The sequence below is a fragment of the Dermacentor albipictus genome, chromosome 2 (genome assembly GCF_038994185.2).
Source record: "Dermacentor albipictus isolate Rhodes 1998 colony chromosome 2, USDA_Dalb.pri_finalv2, whole genome shotgun sequence".
NCBI lineage: Eukaryota > Metazoa > Arthropoda > Arachnida > Ixodida > Ixodidae > Dermacentor > Dermacentor albipictus.
Genome location: NC_091822.1, coordinates 48,761,590 through 48,781,848, shown reverse-complemented (window position 1 = coordinate 48,781,848; position 20,259 = coordinate 48,761,590). Strand labels below are relative to the sequence as shown.

Sequence of the window (20,259 nt, the reverse complement as noted above, 5' to 3'; positions counted from 1 at the left end):
AGGCTCCCAGCAAACTTAGCGTGGGGGCCAACCCCAGTCCCATTACCACTGAGGTCAATGTTTCCTTAAATCATTTTCTGCATGCCATTCATTTTTGTATTTTCTCGTGTCTTTTCTTGTTTTCTTCGTGTTTGTTTTTTTCTTTCTGTCTTTTCTTTATGTAACCAATAAAACTTAGTTGTGAGTTAGCGCTTGTCCTGTTCTTGAGTATCTATCTTCTGTCCCGTCTTGGCATTGCACGTACTAGTATTCAGTTTTTAATCTGTCATTACACTGACAGGGTAAAAAAAATTGCCAGATTTGCCGTTCAACTAATTCGGAGGTATTTGTCGAATATTGCAAAGGAAATCATGTGTGTGAGTGCCTTCAGCACAACAATATAGCACAATATCTGCAACTACATCAGTAAACTTTAATTTCACCCCACTGCGGGCACTTAACGCTGATCATGGCACCAGGGCTGATTGACACCATCATAAATGCCACAAGGTAAAAACCAGTGGTGACAACCAAAAGCACTGTCATCAGGTCAACTTTGCTCAGAATGCATTTCTAACTTAAGTTCTGTCTGAGCTGCTGTCACCATTGGTCTCAAACGATGCAGAATTTTGCTCAACACTGAACATATAGTCAGCATCACTTACCCCTCGGTAAATGAATCACTGGTGTATCAAGTGAAACTCTCCGTCATGTGCTGTCATATTTTGTAAAAATAAGTCCGAGGTCTTCATTGCCACATGTGCTGCTCAGAAAATCTTGCCACATGTGCAGTGTTCTGGTTTGCCCAGGTTCAGTACTCCAAGCTCTTATAACATGTCATTAAGCTTTGGCAAGGCATTGCACGTGTTGCATTTCTTTGCTCTCAGACGGGAGAAGGTGCTGACAGCAATCACTGCAAATCTAGAAAAGCGGAGTGAGTTTAAATATGACTTGAAAATAAGAATAAAATATCTGAGTAGTATTATGTATGTCACACTTGGTCAAATTAACATCTGCTACAGCCAGTTAAACCTATCAAATTAGTGTTTTCACTCCTTTCAAGGGGCCAGAACAAATACTAACAGCTTTGATCAGACAGCTTATCGAGGAGACTAGAGACAAATGTAAGCAGCATGCACAAGTCCTGAACTTTATAGAAGCTGTTGGAAATTTTCGCATCTCCACTGGTCATGATGTTGTTTAGTTTGTGCACTTTTTCCGTCTTTGCCAACATTATGTGCAATGGGTGACTAATGTTGCTAACAGAAGTGAGCTGTTGGAGCTTTCATGTGAAATTTCTTTTTATAAGATTCTAACATTACAAATACTTGTGCACCTGTAACAACACAGCTAGACAAAAAAGAACAGTTCCCGGAAGTGAAGTGCTTCCATATAAGAGTAGCAGCTAGCTGCTACTCAGTTTTCATGTTTGCGTCCCTGAATTAAATGGTGAACTGTTATAATCTCAGGATAAGGGAATGATATGGTATTAAATCAAGCAACAGTAGCAAGCACAGTCACTGTACCACTTTTTAAGCATAGGTTATCTCATATGGCATGATGCCTATGCCTCTATTTTGGGTTACAGAATGTTGCAAGCACCACACTTGCAGCTTAAGTTTATCAGCTTACATTTGAAACAGTACAGCTATTTTAGGCCTTCACTGTATCATTCTCTGATGAAGGAAAGAAGCAATACACGTGATGGGTGACGCAGCATACAATCAGGGTGAACCATTTCGTAAGCTTCATGGGAAATGTTCCAAGGAGAGTGGCTTTGGCTAAAGAGAGATATAACTTCCGACTGCATATAACTCATAATTGTTATGCACTGTATTTAGCACAAAAAATTTAAGGAACATGAATTGAAAGAATGAAGCAAAAACTAATAACAGTTTTTTACCATTAGTAAATATCTTTTAAGGAACCAATGTAGTCAAAAGTTCGACGAAATACAGTCTGGTCAGGTAAAAGCATCATTAGAAAATGAAGGAGGTTACTGACCTAGGTCAAAATTTTATTTTTATTTTGACCTTGGTCAGTGACCTGCTTCATTTCTTAAGAACTTTAAGGAACCACTTTATTCCAGCCGAGCTCGTGCTGCCACACGAAGCTGAAGCTATGCAGCCTATGATATATACAGATGAATATGTAAATGGATGATAATACATAGATGTGATGAAGATGAAAGTCAGGCATGTGATGCACTCAGAACATGTGTATGTACATAGTGATAGGCGTGGGATGTAGGACGTAGCTAAAGCCTAACACGTGAAGACGCCATAGGCCAAACTAGCAGATATTTTCGCATCAGTGAACAAAACTTGAAAGTGCCCAGTGAACTTCCTTTTTTTTTTTTACCTTAAGTGCTTCCCAGCTTTCCCTTTCTGCTTCAGTTTCTGCTCTCGAGTCTAGCTTTATTCGTTGTAACAGTAGCAAACACTTCCACTGTTTGCAATTGACTTCAGAATTACTGGGTGCCACTTGTTGCCGGCATGTGTATTTTCGTTTCCATAGACTCACACATCATTTAGTCTACTCTGTGTACACTTTTCCATGTGATAGTGGAATGTCGTAAACCACAAAGCTCTTGCATTCAATCTGTTTTCACATATATTTTAACTGACAGGCTCTTGCACGTTCGTCTGTTGTGTGTGCGATCGCCCTTCTTTATATGGGGTGAAAAAGTGCACTTTAGTGTCACGACACTGGGCTATCTTACCTAGCCTGTGGAACAGCCTGTGTGTTTCAGGCAACATCTCATGCTTTTTACAAATTTGTCTCTTGTTTGTGTCTCCAGCCGGATCTTTTGGGAAATCTGCACCACCATTTTGGGGTACCTACTGCTTCTCAGCCAACGTGCCTTCACCTTGGAATGATAAGAGCCACAATGCAGGATTTCGTCCCGTCCTCGCATCTTCTAAAACCAACGCGCGGTGCTCATGTTGCCTTAAATTCAGGTTTAGATACTGCAGTTGCCCTTTGGCTAGCATCATGTGCATGAATTCTGGCCCTTCATGCACCTTTTCAAACATAGCTACAATACTCGTATCCCTTTTTAGTTCTTTTCATGCTCACTTCCTCTTGCCTACATAGCCATCTATCTATAGTTCCCTTAAGCATTGCAGCAAGTTTATGGCCACCGAAAAGTGCATAAGACTAGTACATAAGCACGGTCTCAGTCACGCTCACAGAGGCGGAGATAGAGTTAGCAGACGTTAGCAGGTGGCGGTGGTTGCTACCTTACTGGCTTATTAAGTAATTGCATGTTATTGTCTAGCTACATCCTATGTCCCAAGCCTATCACCATGTACATATACGCGTTCACTAGCAGGTATAAACAGATGTCTGTGCTTTATCCTTTCATTTTCTGTGTCTTTCACTTACCATCAACAAGTAGCCCAGTTTACTTCTTTACTGTATATGTGCACAACTCTCTTGATGTTATATACTTTGACTAATTTCGATATGATGCTTTGTGTAATACCATTTGTCTTTAAATCATAGTGTTGATTTTGATCGAAAAATGTTATTTCAGGATTCATGGAAGGGTACTGCAGTACAGTAAAACCTTGTTATCCCGTACCCACTTGAACAGTAGTTTCATTTTGAAGTAGTGAAATCAAATCCCCGACTCAGCGGCCATTGAATACAATGTGTTTTCTATCCGCATAAACCATACCAGCTTATTGCATACGTATCAGTTAACACGCAGTGTTTCCACTTTTCGTCGCGCAAACACGGCGGTGCGCTGTCTACATCAGTTCGCCCTGCCACGGCCAGTCTCAATGCGCGCGCGCGCTCTCCCCTTACGGCCTGACCAGGCGTCAAGGGGCCAATGCATTTTTTTCTGCGCTGCTGCACCACTGTTCTCCGCCAGAGGGCGCCCCAAGCTAACCCTCACAAGAGTCACTGGAAAAAATTTCAGGGTACCGCATTCGTTTTCCCCGCGCTGCCGACGCGTTCATTGGCCCAACTGTACCATGTGACTTTGGGGCGCCATATACCTTTCAAGCGCCGGGCAGGCCGGCTGAGTTGGAGCGCAGGCAGCGCAGGTTCCCTACGTTTTTTTGTGGTGCGATTGTCGCGCTCGCATTTGACTGCAAGGAAATCATGCTTGGCTGCTGCGCCTTCAGACGCAGCAACCGAACTGAGTCTGGAAATACTTTTTTCTAGATTCCGACCGGGAAAATGACCGAGAGCGTTGTTCTGCGTGGTTACACAGAATCAGCCGGGAGAACTTCAAGCCTACAAAAAACACCCGCGTGTGCGAGGTATAAGTACACCTTGCTTGTGCTTTTCGGCACTGTTTTAGAAGATATTTAAGCGAAGTGCACGCGGTGTTAGCGATGCTAAAAAAATAGAAGTTAATTGCAGGGATCATTCGCGTCTTGCACGCTTGGCGTGGGTACACCTGTACACGTTTGTTGCTCAGCACACGCGGTTATTCCGTGCTCGTGGTATGCGAAGGCACCCTTGTCGCGCGAGAATTCCACGGTCTCACGTACACCAGGTACTCGCATGATTTCTCTGCGCACGAGAGCGCGCTCTCGCCTTGAGTCACTCGACCCATATGGCACTTGTTTTTCGCAGATCGTGACGATTGCAGTCAATAAAAACATGGTCAATACGAGACCCATGATACTTCCTTTTTTTCCACTTATCCTTCGCTCATTTATACACATGCTTTTCGAGCTTGAAACTAATGGCCAGGTGATATTCACAACATGTTTCAAATTTTGAGTTTGTAATGCGGGGGCCCAGGGGCTTGCATGCCCCTAACACCTTTGTTTGATTAAAGTTTTAACAACAACAACAATAAGCCGAGCACATGCAATGAACTGAAGTTGGCATACACATTATGTTTTATGTTGAAATGCTACGGTGCACACCCAAATAATATTGTGCTTGATGCATAACAAGAAATAAAAAATAACAGAACACCCAGTAGCTTTAGTTTCACTCTGTCAATATGCATATTACATAAACTGCTCTAAAAGCAAAAATTTTATACATCGCCTATGTAACTTAGAAAAAAAAAGTGCTGCATCACCAGCGAGCGTTCCTGCTTTTTTTTTTTTTTTACACAGGCAGCAAATCTTGGCAGTCTAAGGAAACAGTCATAAATAAGTTGAGAAGAGTAGCCGCTCATGAATGCACCAGACAGCCGCGTTCATAAATCGCAATGTAGCAAACTCTCGCTCATTATCAGTGTACAGAAGTACATGTACGTTGCTGTAATTATGCAAATGGCTCATATTGGCCTTCCACAATTTAGTGGGCAAGATGGTCATTGAAGTTGGTTTTTACACCCGCTGTTCAGAGATCGTCTTACGATCATGGCCAAACACCGGTGCGCACACGGCAGTCGCAGTGTGTCGCGCGTATACGGCGGACGAAGTCGCCCGGCAGAATCAATAACGCGCGGTATCCGTTTACAAACTAAATTAAAGGTGTCCGATTTAGCTTGTGAAATTATACAATGAACTGTCAGGTGTTAGTTTCGTCCTGCTTGGAAACATTCAATAGAAGCCGACGGCGGTCCACGATGTTCATACCCATAAGCACAAGCTTGCCTAATTCCGGCTCAAAGTGACGAAATGTTTCCTTCGTAGCTAGCATTGCAGAAAGGGAAAAAAACGCGTGCATAAGCTCTCGATAGCAGCGCTAAGCTGCTGCCCACAATCGTAGCACAGTTCCAGCAGTAAACACGATCGGCGTGTAGAACAACCATCGGCTGCATTACTTCGCACAAAATAACATTTTCTGTTCGCTCTCAGCAACCATTATCTCCGGGTGCAAAGTATTTGTACTTGAGTAAACACTCAACTCGATGCGTCACCGAATATCAAGCTCTTCCAACACGGCGGCCTTCCCGCGACGCAGTCGGCTTGGAAGGTATACGGCGGTGGCCACTCAGTGTTGCCAGTCAAATCCCGACCTTTGCGGTACTCTGAAATTTTTTCCGGTAACTCTAACCCTCACTATGCGCAGCACCAGGTTTCGAACAAGCTGGTACGTGTGCGGGCACAATTTTTCATGTGCTGGCTACTTTCACTGCGCTGAAACACGTAAGTGAAAGGTTTGTCACGTGAAGTTACCTATCTACATGCCTGCCGCATGATTCGCTCACTTTACTGACAAGGTCACGTTTCGCAGTAAGTTTCTGCATCTGACTTTTCATGGATACTCATATTCCAGACTTGTGAAGTGAAGTTCCCATGTCAAGATCGTGCCTATAGTGTACTGTTGTGTGCCGTTTTGTCAGTCGCAGTCCAGAAAGACTCTCGGTGTGTCGTTTCACCAGTTTCCAGCTGTCAGGAACTGTGCGCCAAATGGCTAAGAAACATTACTTGGGAAAATGTCATTAATGACAAATAGCTATCTACTAGAGTATGCAGTAGGCACTTTTTGGTGACTGACTATGTCAGTGACTGCAATATAAGAAAACTGGTTCCCAGTGCAGTTACAACCGTATTTGAAGGCTATCAGTCTTACTTAGCACCCAGTGCAAAGAAACCACGCAGGACCTCAAAAGTCTGATACACTGCTCCTCCTAGGAAGTGAGAAAAACGAAAAGCAGACACAGAAGATCGCAACAATGCAGTTTTAGAGTCACCAAAGCATGAAAGTGAGCAGAAAGCTAGTACATGCACGCAAACAGCAAACACGTACGATGTGCGGCAGTCAGTTCGTAACCGATTATTGGTGGCAAGGCTTTGTTCAGAGGTAGCATGTTATCGCTCCAAGTGTTCGAAAGCACAGCAGCAACTAGAAGCACAGACAAAGGTGATCTCTTCATATCGTGAAGACATGCGCTACTCATCGTTGAAAAATATTGCTGCAGACACCGAAAACGGAGAGAAAAAAGCTGTCTTCCTGCTTCACCAAATTGACGGATACAAGAAGAAATTCCAGTATTGCCCTGAAGAAGTAATTAGAGAGTGTGTCATATGGCGCTTTCTTTCGCCAAAAGGCTACGATCGTGCCCGAATTGAACTGTTCACACTGCCACAAGTGCACAAGACTGCAGCGCTTTGTCGGCCCTAGCTCAACTTCTGGAATTAATTCCATGAGGCTTCCCTTCCCCGCCACAAACAGCACATGGCTTCTTTAATGATAGATGAAGCTGCAATAAAGCCTGAGTGCATATATGATCGCAAGCCCTACATAGTATTTGGAATAAGAAACAAGCCAGAAAACGGTGCGCCATGCACCAAGAGCGAAGTACTTGCTAACGGAGTCTTATGTTTTGTACTCCACGGTGTGTCCAGCTCGTACAAGACCCCATGTTCCTATTAGCTTACGAAGCAGCTCAGCAGTAGAGATTTGTATGCCTGGACAAGAGATGTCATCTCTGCAGTTGAAGAATGCGGCTTTGTAGTCAGTCGTATTGTGAATGATAACTACTCTGTGAACAGAACGATGTTTAAGCTCATGGGGAATGGGTTGTTGTCAACTGTCGTAAAGCATCCTCATGATGATGAAAGAGTAATTTTTTCAAGCTTCCATCCTTGCCACGTTTTCAAAAATGTCCACAGTAAACTTTTGGAATGTGAGCTCACAGATGGCACTGGCACCATCAGTGGCACATTAGTGCAGAAACTATACGAGCACCAGAAGGAAATGACCATAAATTTGGCCAGAAATCTGACAAGAAAACATGTGTATCCATCGAACCTTGAGAAAATGAATATGCTACGTGCCATGCAAGTGTTTTCACCCGAAGTCATTGCAGCACTGGAACATCTCCAGCAGAACTCTCAAGTCAACTCTGCCCTCTTTGCTTTCAAGGACGCAACATCTACGATCAACTTCATGAAAGTGATGAAATGGTTCAACATTCATGACACAATGTACAAGGGAAGCGATTGCAAAATGCCCATCTCCAGAGAAAATGATGACCGACTCCTGTGGCTGCAAAATGAATTTTGCAACTACGTGAAGACAATTCAAGACTGTTCCATCACAAGTGGCGTTGGGAGCTTCAAAGAGGAAACACACAGTGCCCTATTTTTCTGCACAAAGTCAACAGTGGAAGTAACCCAATTACTGCTGAGAAGAGGGCTCAACTACGTTTTGACTAGGAAATTCAACAGTAATCCTATCGAGGCATTATTCAGAAAACTGCGATTTATGTGCGGAGGTAACAACAAGCTGGACGCAAGAGACATTTCCACAGGTTTGGATCACATTGTAAAGGAAAAAGCACTGCCATCGAAAGAAGCCACTACACTATGCAAGGTGACGACGCTGAAGAAACGGCTACTTCTGCTTCTCAAGATCTAGTTCAAGAACTGAAAGGTCTGTGAGCACATCCACCAGCTCCGCCTCCGTCTGTTGCATACTCAGGCTTCACTATGCTTCACTATGTAGATGGCTATATTGCCAAGCTGATCAGTGATCTTGGGTGTAACGCTTGCGTCATGCTTATGACGATGAACAAGACAAGCACACCTCTGTACAAACTTCTGCGTGCACAAAAAGAAGGCGAACTCCACTATCCAAAGCCGGAGTTTCTTGCTCTCCTGGAAAGGGTTTCAATTTTTTTTTTTGAAAAGGCAGTCAAGGAACTTCCAAGTTCAAAGATTCTCGGAGCTTTGATGCTAATCGTTGAGACGCATCTAGAAGACTCGCCCCTCCTATGCTGCCCAGAAGGTGTCGACAGGAGTCACAACAAACGCTTAGCACATCTGATCTCAGAAAAGTTTCTCCGAATTCTTCTTGTCAACTATGCAAAGAAATTAACGGACCAAAATGAAATGCCATCTGGTTTCATCCATAAACTAACGCGGAAACATTTCAGGCTGTGAACGACATGCCTCAGAACTGTGAGTCGCACAAGAATGTTGTACAGTTTATTACAAGCAGTGCCTGTAACTGCTTTCAGTTTTCTTAAGTATGTGCAAGGTTGTCACAGATTCAAAGGGAAAAGCATCTGTCACATCTTGTGTGTTTTGTGCAATGAGAACAGATTCAGCAGACAAATTTGAATGTTTTCGAGTTGCAAATGTTATTAATGTTACAATACATTTTCAAGTACCGCCGAAGTCTGTGCTGGCCTTTAAGATTAAAATAAATGTTTCCTAACCCTCGTTTCTTACTAAAGTATCTTGCTTTAGTGTTACACCTGGCCGTCACAAATGATCCACCCGTACATGCTAATGCTAATGCTATAACACCGTCACTTCTGCATGCTAACTTCGATGCTTTCAGCTGCATCTACTAGTTTCCAGCTTAGCATGCTTATAGTGTTGGCTGTAGAAGATACGGTTGTCAAGTTCTTGTTCAACCCTGGGAGCTGCCGTCCAGAAACCCGTGCAAGGTGCCTGAACCATCACGCGCTGCACGCGCCGTGATGCTCATGCGAACAGTTCTGTGGCTGCCCTTGAGTGGAGAGGGTTGGCTCGCAGCACCCCCGGAAGTTGCGGCGGTAGGTAGCAGCGGCCCCTCTTGCACAGGCCATAAGAGAAGAGAGCGCGTGTGTCGAGACCAGCCATGGCTCAGCAGAACAACAAGCCTCAGAGATCGGGACCATGGATCAGAACAACAACATCCAAGCGCCCCGTGCATTTGTGCGTGAAGCAACATCATTTCGGCGTCATGCAAACAAGGACTGTCGTCATACCGAAGCTCGGATAAAAAGACGCCGGGTGCTCAACATAGAAGAAAAATTAGACATTCTTCGTGCTATCGAACGTGACACGAAGATGTCGGCGCTGGCACACGACAGGGATCTACTGTTGACTACGGTGTGTGGCATTTGGAATGCAAAGCAGTTCCTCAGCAGCGCTGCTTCAACTGCGAAGAGATATCGGCTACAAGGTTAGACTTTTTGCCGTGGTTGCCTCTGTTGTTGCTGTAGTGTCGCCTAGCGACAGTGATGAGGACGACACGGAAAGCGACAGCACATGCGACTCAGGCCCGACAGTGGCAGCAGCTGTGCGTTACGTAAGCCTCATGAATGCAATTGTCTCGACGAGAACAGCACCTCGCAATGAAAAAGATGCTCTGCGAAATCTGCAGCGCTACCGGGCCTGTGCACGGAGAATATGCAACGCCAACGAGGAATCTACCATGTGAGTGTTCGCTAGAGGGGCTGGCTGAAAAGCTGGTTCGCAGTTTCACTAAGTTTGAGGTCACAGTCATCACTGTTAGGCCACCGTGACATCAAATGAAAAGAACGCTTTTTCGCACGAAGTGAATAAATACTGCATGTTTTTTTCCCCTTTCATTGCACTCTCTCCGAGTTCCGTTTTTGACAGGTAAGTGGGTGATCTCATGCTATTTTGGTTAAGCAGTACTACCGTTTAATACGTACTTTCTCCGAGCTACGGCCAACTACGGTTCAACAAAGTTTCACTGTATATACTGAAGGACCCTTCCTTAGGAGATACTCTTTTTATTTACTGAAAACCTGTTTTATAACCATGTTTTATAATGTGATGATTGTTACAGGATGTGGGCAACAATACTGATGCTCTCTTTGAGCAGATGCAGTGGATTCAAGCCGAGGACAAAGGCAACGAAACGTATAGAAGGCACCTGCTCAGTGCCACTAAATGCCTAAATAGACTGCAAGAGCACAAGCATGGTGTTGGGGCAATGATGGCTGTGGATGCTGCTCTAGGCCTTGAGTTAAGGCACGGGCGTCATATTAAAGTACAGCCCACAGACAGTGTCCAGGAGTTCCAGACAGTGTCCAGGAGTGACAAGAGGCTCCAAGTGAGTACCAGCGGAACGACCACTGAGGGGCCCTTCCCCAAAGCAAGCAAAGAAAGCGGCACCATGTGCTGCAGCAGAGTGTAGATAAAAACATTCCACATGTGAAGTTGCGTGGCTATGGACACTGATGTGTTCGTCACCTGAGGCAGAGCTTGTGATAATGTACTTTTCTATTGGTCACGAAAGTTCAGGCCAACTCTGCCATAGAAACAGCAGCTGCCCCTGAGGGTGCCACTGCAAATGAGGAGGCTACAATGGCTGATGTTTTCTGCTTGCTTTAGCAGTTTAGAATATGTAACAAGCATGTGATGCCCCCTCAGACATAATCTTCGTCGGTCCGCCAGGCTCGGTGGCCTGCCAGCTAGTGGTGGGCAACATTGGTCACAGCATTAAATAAACACTAATGAGGACTGCTGCTCGGCGATCAGTCACTGTTAGTCACCAGCACGCTGCAGAGCGTCTGCCTAATGGAGGGTGCCTCGAGCCCTCCGTCGTACAAGAACCTGGGCGGTTCGTGACACTGGTGACAAGTACCCACGTATCGACCCACGCCGCGAGCAGAGAAACAACGCTCCCTGATGCTGCGGCCATGCCTCTGTGCGGAAGGCTCGAGCCGTTTGAGGGAGATGGCTCCGCTTAGCCAGTCTATGAGGAGCAAATCCACGTGTTCTTCCGGGCAAACGACACAGCCGAGGCGAAACAGCAGGATATTTTCCTCGCCAGCTGCGGAACCCGCGTCTTCAGTCTCCTGCTCGACCTTCTCAAGCCAGCCACACCGCATGTTAAGATGCTGAGTGAGCTGCTCACCATACTGCGCTTGCATTTCAGCTCTGCACCGTCCACACTAATGGAGCATTTCCGCTTCAACAACCGGAACCGCCGGGAAGGCCTGGGCTGGTCGTCGCTGTGCCATGAGAATTGGCAAGTGCCTGCGCCTTCGGCGACCAGCTGAGCTCACTGCTCCAAGACATTTCGTCTGCGGAATAAACAACCCCGCCATGCAGATGCGACTCCTGGAGCTACCAGACCTCTCGCCAGATGACACCATGAAGGTGGGGCTGTCAATGAAAGCTGCCGTCAAGGACACTGGAAAGATTGCACGTGCGACTGGCTCACCGTCGGCTGAAGCGGTGGTCAACGAGTTAACAAGGGTGGTGCACACTCCCCCTCATAGTGCCAGTTCTCGCAAGCACAACGCTTCACGTGCGGGAAAACTGGGCACCCGGCACAGGTATGTTGAGGGGGGAGGACAAACAGCGGACAGCAGCAACCTCGTTCAAGGCCATGTTCCACACAAGCCAACATTCAGGGGAGCCATCGCAAGGGTATGCAGCGGAAACGTGAGGCAGTAGGCTCGAGTTCTTCAGCAACCAGGCTCCACATCGTAGCCGAGGGCCCGCCAATTTTCGACATGTGGCACACAGGCCTTGCTCCGTCGTCTGTGCCGCCATACATGCTGACCATCGAAGTGTGCGGGCACCCTAATTTCCATGGAGCTGGAGACAGGGGTCAGCGTGTCAGTCATGGCTGGGGAAACTGTTCAAACGTACCTTTTCCGGCGTGTCTGTCGAGGCTTCGGGCATGATGTTACGCAGCTACTCGGGGCAGCTCTCCCAGGTCCAGGGTCAGGCCCAGGTCAGTGGCCTCTTTGGCGACAGGGAGTCAATCCTTGTCCTTTACTTAACCAAGGGGCCGTCGCCGACGCTGCTGGCCCGAAGCGGGATTCATGCACTAGGCATTCATCTGCCGGAGTACCAGAAAGCCAGCACGTGGTGAAAGACGTCCCCAGCCTCCTGACCGAGTTCAAGTCCCTGTTCCAGCCAGGGGTGGGCACATTCGCCGGCACGACAGCTGGCATCTATGTACCTGACGGAGCCTGGCCTCATTTTTTCAAGCCTCGCCCACTGCCGTTCACCTTGAAGGACGAGCTCACACAGGCGCTGCAACGGTTACAGCGAGAGGGCATACTGGTGCCTGTCAAGATGTCTGAATGGGCCGCTCCCTTTGTACGAGTCATCAAGCAAGACAGCAGTGCCAGGATCTGCACGGATTTTAAGATTACCGTAACCCCATCGCTGCCGTCAAGAAGTACCTGCTGCCCCGGACTGAAGATCTCTGGTCAGCGTTGTCTGGGGGACAGAAGTTCATTAAGCTCTACCTCAGAGATGCTTACTAGCAGCTGGTGCGCCAGGATGTCTATTGTAAGTATGTCACAATATCAACAAGTTTGGGGCTCTTCCAGTACACGCGCTTACCATTTACCTTACCAAAAGGCTTCGGCCTTTTATTAGTGTTTTATTTTCTAGACAGGGTGGGGGAGTGGAGGCTTTCTTTTTGTGCATGTGTTCATGCACCAGAAAATTTTATTCTAGCGGTCATTTAGGACAGTTTTATCGTATAGTCCATGCTCCGAGTTATACATTTGTACACAATTTCCCATTTTTTAATGAGTTATTGTAGTCAAGGGGGGGGGGGGCGGCATGGGTTAGTGTATACATCCATATACATCCATATATATATATATATATACAGTAGAACCCCGCTGTTATGTTCCTCACTGCTGCGTTTTCCCGGCTGCTACGTCGTTTTCATCCGGTCCCGGCATAGCTTCCATAGGATCAAATGTATAAGGAACCCCGCTGTTACGTAGTAGCTGTGAAAACGTTCCCGCGTGATACGTCGCAACTTAGCAACCCGAACCCACCTGGACTAAAGCAGGCAATGCGCGCCAACCGCCATTTTGGCTTTTGAAGAATTTTGGCCGGGCTTGGCCGGGCTTGGCTATAGAACTCGCTGCAAGAAGCCGCACGCCAGTTCGAGAGGCTGCCACTAAGTGGCCATTCGTGAAAAAATGCTCTCACTATCATCACTGTGATTACGGTCACCGTATGGTTTTTGGACGGGTCGACTCACGGAGGAAGGAAACTCGGGAGAGGCCCTGACGTCACTCTTTGTGAAGCCGGAAGTTGGCGTTGCTCCGCCTATCGGGCCATCTCTCCTCTCTTGTTTACATTTCTCGCGAAACCACGCCACTCCGTGCGCAACCGGGCTGCTCAGACGGGCGCGCTCCGCAGCAATACTAAACAATCGTTAGCACGTTAGCATGATTACGCCAAAGAGGGCAAAACTTCCCGCGGATATTCCTTCGTCCGTTGCCATTGCCGTAGCGCAGTGACAACGAGGAGCATGAGCCGCATGATGCCAGGGAGTTGCCAAATCCTAGCTTTGGAGAAGCCGTCACGGCTCTGGACCTCCTCCGCAGGTACGTTGCACATCACAGCAACGCTGACAGCAATGCGGCCTTCCAGGCTATTGAGAAACGTGTGGCGATTTCTAGCGAGCGAAAGAAACGGCAAGCTACCATTCCTGACTTTTTTAAAAAAGTCCTAAGCGCACTCTGTGGAAATAAATTGTCTATAGTGGAAGCTGCACTTTTTTCATTCATTTTTGGAGCTTTCCTCACTGTTGCGTTTTCCCGGCTGTTACGTTTTTTTCCCCCAGTTTGGTGAAAAACTTATGAACAGGGTTCCACTATATAGTGTATATATAATGTATATATATACATATATATTACATACATATAGATATACATCCATATACATATATATTGTATACATCATAGTGTATACATATATTAGTGTATACCGCTAGTTATTTTCATTCTGCCATGTTTTTAAAGTTCACGTTTCTTTACATTTGTATGTTTAAAGGCGGAAACTGAGTCTGGAGATAAGCCGTTCTCATGATGTCGGATGCTTGCTGATATGAGGAACCTTTTCTTTGTATTACATGCCACTGGCTTATTTTTCAGTCAGTAAGGACGTTTAGGGAAAGAGGGACAGGCACACAGTGTGTCACATTCTGTGCCTGGAATGTCGCTGACCACAGTTGGTGGCAGAAAGGGCTAGGTAATGTCTGGGAATACATTCTTGCCCGCACGTGCGAACCATTGTTGGATGTGGTGGAACCTATAGACCACGTAGAGACAGTTTTCTTCACAAATGAAAAAAGCAAGTGCATAGCGATCACCAATAACACGAAAACGCACCTGGCGTCGCAGTCTGCAATGGAACGAAATTTCAAGCTGCTGGGCATCGACACGAAAGAGGATGTTAAAGACAGCGGAACTGAATTTGCAATCACGGCTTTATCCGTGGTGCTCGACTCATGCTGTCCCGGTTGTGGCAAGAAAGCAGTGATGCTTTTGAAGAACCCCGCCAAGGAGTACCGCCTCTGTGCCAAGCTTGTGCTGTACTGCAAAAGGTTGTGAAGCCACAAGTGTGGCCCATCATGAAGGAGCTTTACAATGACTTGAGAAACAACCCAGGGAACATCAATTTGACTTATGATGAAACCTGGTTGACACATGGCCACAGCTCGCATGTTGCTATTGGGTACATCATTGAGATGCACAGTGGGCTTGTCGTGGAACACAGCGTGTTGTTCAACTTTTGCTTGGGCTGCTCACATGTTCCAAAATTGGATGACCAAGAGTATGTGGCTTGGAAGGCTAAACAGACTCCAGAGTGCCAGAAAAACACTGACTGCAATGCCGGGCAAATGGAGGTGCAAGCTGCCTTGCTTACGTTCCAGAGATCCCTCAGCAAGTACACGCTGAGTTACACGACGATGCTCTCTGATGGTGACAGTAGGACATTCCATGCCTTGGCCGAGAAAGCTGTGTATGCTTTATCAAGCTAGACAAGAAAGACTGCATCAATCACATGCACAAGTGCACAGGAGCAGCCTTGCATGGGCCGGTTCACCATAAGAAGGCCCAAGGTGAGCCACTTGCAGGAAAGGGATGGCTCACCCAGGGCATGATAAAGAAAAATACAAATTACTATGGCTGGGCGCTGAGGAGTCACAACAATAATGTGCCAGGCATGAGAAGGGCAGTTGAGGCTACCATGTGCCATATGTCATCAATTGATAAGGCCCCCCAAGCATGACCTTTGCCCCTAAGCACTAGAATCCTGGTGCATCTACAACCAGGCTGTGGTAAAGGGTGAGGAACCATCAGCACATAAAAGCAGCCTGCCCAACTTCATGTCAAAAGCTTTGGAGCCAGTCTTCAAGTGGCTGAGTGAGGAAGCCCTCTTGGAGCAATGCAGCAAATGCCAGCAAGAGCGTGCATTCCGTGATCTGGGATCAAGCCCCCAAGGACTAAACCTGCCTCACTGCACAGTGTTCAAAGAAGCAGTGGCTGAAGTCATCAGCCAATTCAACCAGGTCTGACGAGAAGCAACACTGCATTGGCCAAGAAGCTGTGCTACAGTGCAGGCATGAGAACCGAAGCCTGTGAGACCATGAGAACCAAAACCGGTGCACCGAAGCCTAAAAAGGATTGTCAGAGACTTCACATGTCCAACAAGGTTCACACGAACAGAAATGCTGTGACAAGCAAGCTTGCAAAGAGGCACAAGCCAGCAACAGACAGCTTACAGTCCTGGACTACTATAGGTCTAGGGGTGAGCTGTGCTGGATGCACAAGTGTGACAGTGTACAAAAGATACTTTTTGTTCATTTAAATCCTGGGAGTTTACATGCCAAAACCATGATATTATGCTGGTTTATTCTTGATCACCTGGGGTGCGCTACAAGACAAGTACCTGAACTTTTTCGCCTTTTGCCTCCATCGAAATGTGGCTGCCGCCACTCGGGATCCAGATCTTTTGTTGTGGCCAAGAACACTGCGGAACTTTATTTGCACAGAGATGCCATTTGTGTGCCTCACGTTTAACAAGGACCTAAAATAGAAATGTGAATTGGGTGGTGCTAGCTTTCAATGACTATGCATAATGCAAGAAACATCAGTGTTATTTTTGCACAGTGGCTACATATACAGTCGAACCCCGCTACAACGAACGTCGCTTCAACGAAATTTTCGCTTCAACGAAATATTTCCAATTCCCCGTCAGCTCGCTATACAAAGTAATGGAACAAATTTCTCATCACAACGAACCATTTTTGGGGCGCGTTTCCGCTTCAACGAAATTTTTGCTATGCGAAGCTCGATTTAAAAATATATCTTACAATAAAACAAGCATATCGCCGCCCATCTATGTACTTCCATAGGCCCACGCTGCTTTGTTTCGCTAAACATTCGCTGGACCAAACTAATCCACTCACTGAAACGCACATGATCACCGCCATAGCTTGGTGTTGATGACTATCGGGCTGGCTGCCTTGCGACAAGGCGCGGGGGCAAGCTCCCGTTTTCTTCCAATCCAATTCAGAGCCGCAACCAATCCGTTGCCAAAGGACGCAGCAGCCTGGCAACAGCAGCGCGTTTGCCCTAGTTTTTTTCACTCGTGCTTGTGCTGCTAGTGCGCTGTAATGAATGCGAGCATGGCGACTTCATCTAGAAAGCGGAAGTTCCTCTCGCTTGAAGAGAAGGCACGGATTATCAGCGCGGCATCCAGTGGCAGGAAAAAGGGAGATGTTGCAGCGGACTTCGGCATCTCACAGAGCACGCTGTCAACGATCTTGAAGTCGAAAGACGCGATAGCGCAAGCTCTTTCTTCGGGGACATCCGCGAAGCGGAAAAAGCTGACGCAAGCGGCTCATGAGGACCTTGAGAAGGCTCTGTACACGTGGTTCCTCGACGTGCGCGCAAAGAAGATGCCGGTCAGCGGAAACATGTTGCAGCAAAAGGCACTTGGCTATGCCTGTATGCTGGGCATCAATGATTTCAGAGCCAGCTCAGGGTGGCTGACCCGTTTTAAGGCCAGGCATGAAATCGTCGCTAAAGTGCTGTGTGGGGAGTCGGCCTCATCAGACGCCGACGCTGCATCTGCTTGGGCATCAGCTACTGTGCCGGAATTAATGGAGAAATATGCCACATCAGACATATACAATGCCGATGAAACGGGACTTTTCTTCGAGCTCCTCCCCTCCAAGACGCTTCACATGAAGGGCCAGCCATGCAGCGGAGGGAAGCATAGCAAAAAGCGTGTGACTGTGCTCCTGTGCTGCAACATGGACGGGTCTGACAAGCGCTGCCCACTGGTGATAGGCAAAAGTGCGAAGCCGCGGTGCTTCAAAGGTGGCAAGAGCCTGCCCGTCAAATATGTTGCCAATAAGAAGTCTTGGATGACACGGGCCGTTTTCAAAGATTGGCTAACCGCTTTCGACCGTGACATGACGGCAAAGAAACGTAAGGTTTGTTTGCTCATCGACAATTGCTCAGCGCATAACGTTGAAGACGTTCAGCTTCAAAGCGTGGAAGTAAGATTCTTCCCGCCGAATTGCACGGCTTTAATCCAGCCGCTGGATCAAGGTATCATCAATAGCGTTAAAAGCGCTTATCGACAGCGACTGATTCAGCGGCTGGTGTTAAACATCGACACCGGTCGGGCAATCGAAGTGGATTTGTACATGGCTGTACAGATGGTCTCAGCAGCGTGGACGGCAACCAGTCGCAGTATCATCTACAACTGTTTTGTGCACGCCGGCTTTCACTCCGATGCTCAACTGGCAGCGAACTCCACGTCGGACGAGGAAGGCTGCAGTACAATTGCTCCACCCTCCACAGAGGCCAATGCGGCATGGGCAGCCCTTCAGGACTCCGGAGATGTGCCGGCCGATGTTCACATCGGCGACTACATCGCTGTTGACAGTGAAGTGCTAGCTCACGAGGAGCTGAGTGACGAAGCTATAATTGAGGGCGTTCGCCACAACGACGCATCATCGGATGATGACAGCGACGCGGAGGACTTAGCGCCACCACCTGCAATAAAAGTGATGGATGCTTTTGATGTGATCCGCAGATTTTTCGGTGCTCACGATGACGACGTCGCGATGCAACTGTTCACCGAGTGCGAAAGCCGCGCCACTGCACTCGTGGCAAAAAAAAAGAAGCAGAAGAAGCTGACCGACTTCTTTGGAAATAAATGATGTTTTGGGACTATGTGGTCCAACCTGACAGTGTTTTTGGCCTGTTTTCGCCTCAACGAAATTTCGCTTTAACGAAATTTTTCGCGCGCCCCGTCAGTTTCGTTGTAGCGAGGTTCAACTGTATGTCATAAACTTATTGCTGAAGGATGGGGCTACCTAGTTATGCAATTCATATTGCCATATTGCTAGGCTAATAAAAGTTGCAGTGAACTGAAAGTTCAGATTCGTGTTTTTTTTTTTCAGTCATTTCTTTTTGGACATCACAGACTGCCGTAAGCGCAAGACATGGTGCAATTTTGTGAGCAATCCATTGTACGGCTGTTCTCCTTGGCAGGTGCACTTAACAGGTTCTCAACAGGATCCACCGCATGCGGCGTTGAATCGCACACCACACATGTGACCACCTTCCTGGATATGGTTAAGGTGGCTAGAATGGGGAGGTGTGAAAAGCCCAGCCTATTTCTCTTGCTACACAGGGTCCCTCGGCGCACCGCTACAGGGTGTGCTGGGCCATGCCACCACTGCTATCACAGATTTCCCGTGGGATAATGCGGTGTTATCATGGGGTGCTGTTCCATGTCTTAAATGCAGAGTCCTTTAGGGCCTGAGATGTCGTCCGTCCAATGTTGCTGGGCGTCATGCACCCAGGCTGATACCGAATCTAGTCAAGAGACGGCGCTACAGCCTCTCTGAAGTTGGCAGTTGAAAGTTGTGTGGTGCGGACGCTTGTTTCGGTGCTCTTTGGATTACGCGTGGTGACCGGGACTGAACGGACGGATGACTGCGAGAGCGCCGCGACTACAACAAATAGATGAGTTCTTTCCTTTAATATTCTCAGAATTTAGATTTAGGCTAGTTTTTAGATCTAGGCTAGTCAAGTGAAGTGCTCGCGAAAGAGCAGGTCAGTGACCTAATGGCAAGATCTTTTCCGTCCGGCAGCTACAGATTTGCAGGGCTCATTTGTGAGTTAACTAGTTTAGACAGGTAGTTAGTATTTCTTTTCTAGATGATCAGCTTTTTGCAGTAGGCAGAATTTTATTTGACCACGTGGTTGCAAGTGGCTCTTTTTCTAGCTTTTTGTGGTAGCGATAATAGAGTGCTGCTAAGATGGTCGAGCAACTGAAGGTTAAATGCAAGTGGTGTGAGGCGTCGGTGAATTGGAAGGAAACACGGTTCGAATCTGTAGAGGAGGCTGAAGGCGCGGATTTTATATGCAAATGGTGCGTATTAAGCGCATGCCTGGACAGGACTGACGAAGCAAACACCAGCCTAGCGTTACGTATGGATGCTCTAGAAAAGGAGCTACAGGTAGAGCGGGCTGAAAAGCGTAAACTCCAAGAGCAGCTTAGTGAATTGTTGGACGAAAAAAATGACTGACACCGCCATGCGAAGTCACATTGGCGGACTTTCCAGCACCGGCCACGTGGATGGGGCCTGCACTGGCATGGACAGCGATAGGAAAGGTCAGGCAGGTTCAGACAGGAATAGCCACGCACACGTGGCAACTAGGAAGTCAGGAGGCGATGGAGAGGAGGGGAACAAGCCAACCCCAAGGAATGAGGTCACAATCAATGATAAGAGGCAGCATAATCTGGAAGTTAGGAGGAAGGAGGGGAATACCCTAGTGCTTATCGGTGGTGACTCAAATATGAGTAG

The 20,259-nt window shown here is 47.2% G+C and overlaps 1 long non-coding RNA gene across 1 annotated transcript in view; it reads right to left on the bottom strand.

The window, feature by feature from the left end:
* Positions 1-20,259, bottom strand: part of LOC135904262 (uncharacterized) — a 57,423-nt gene that overhangs the window by 20,992 nt on the left and 16,172 nt on the right. The window lies entirely within an intron of this gene.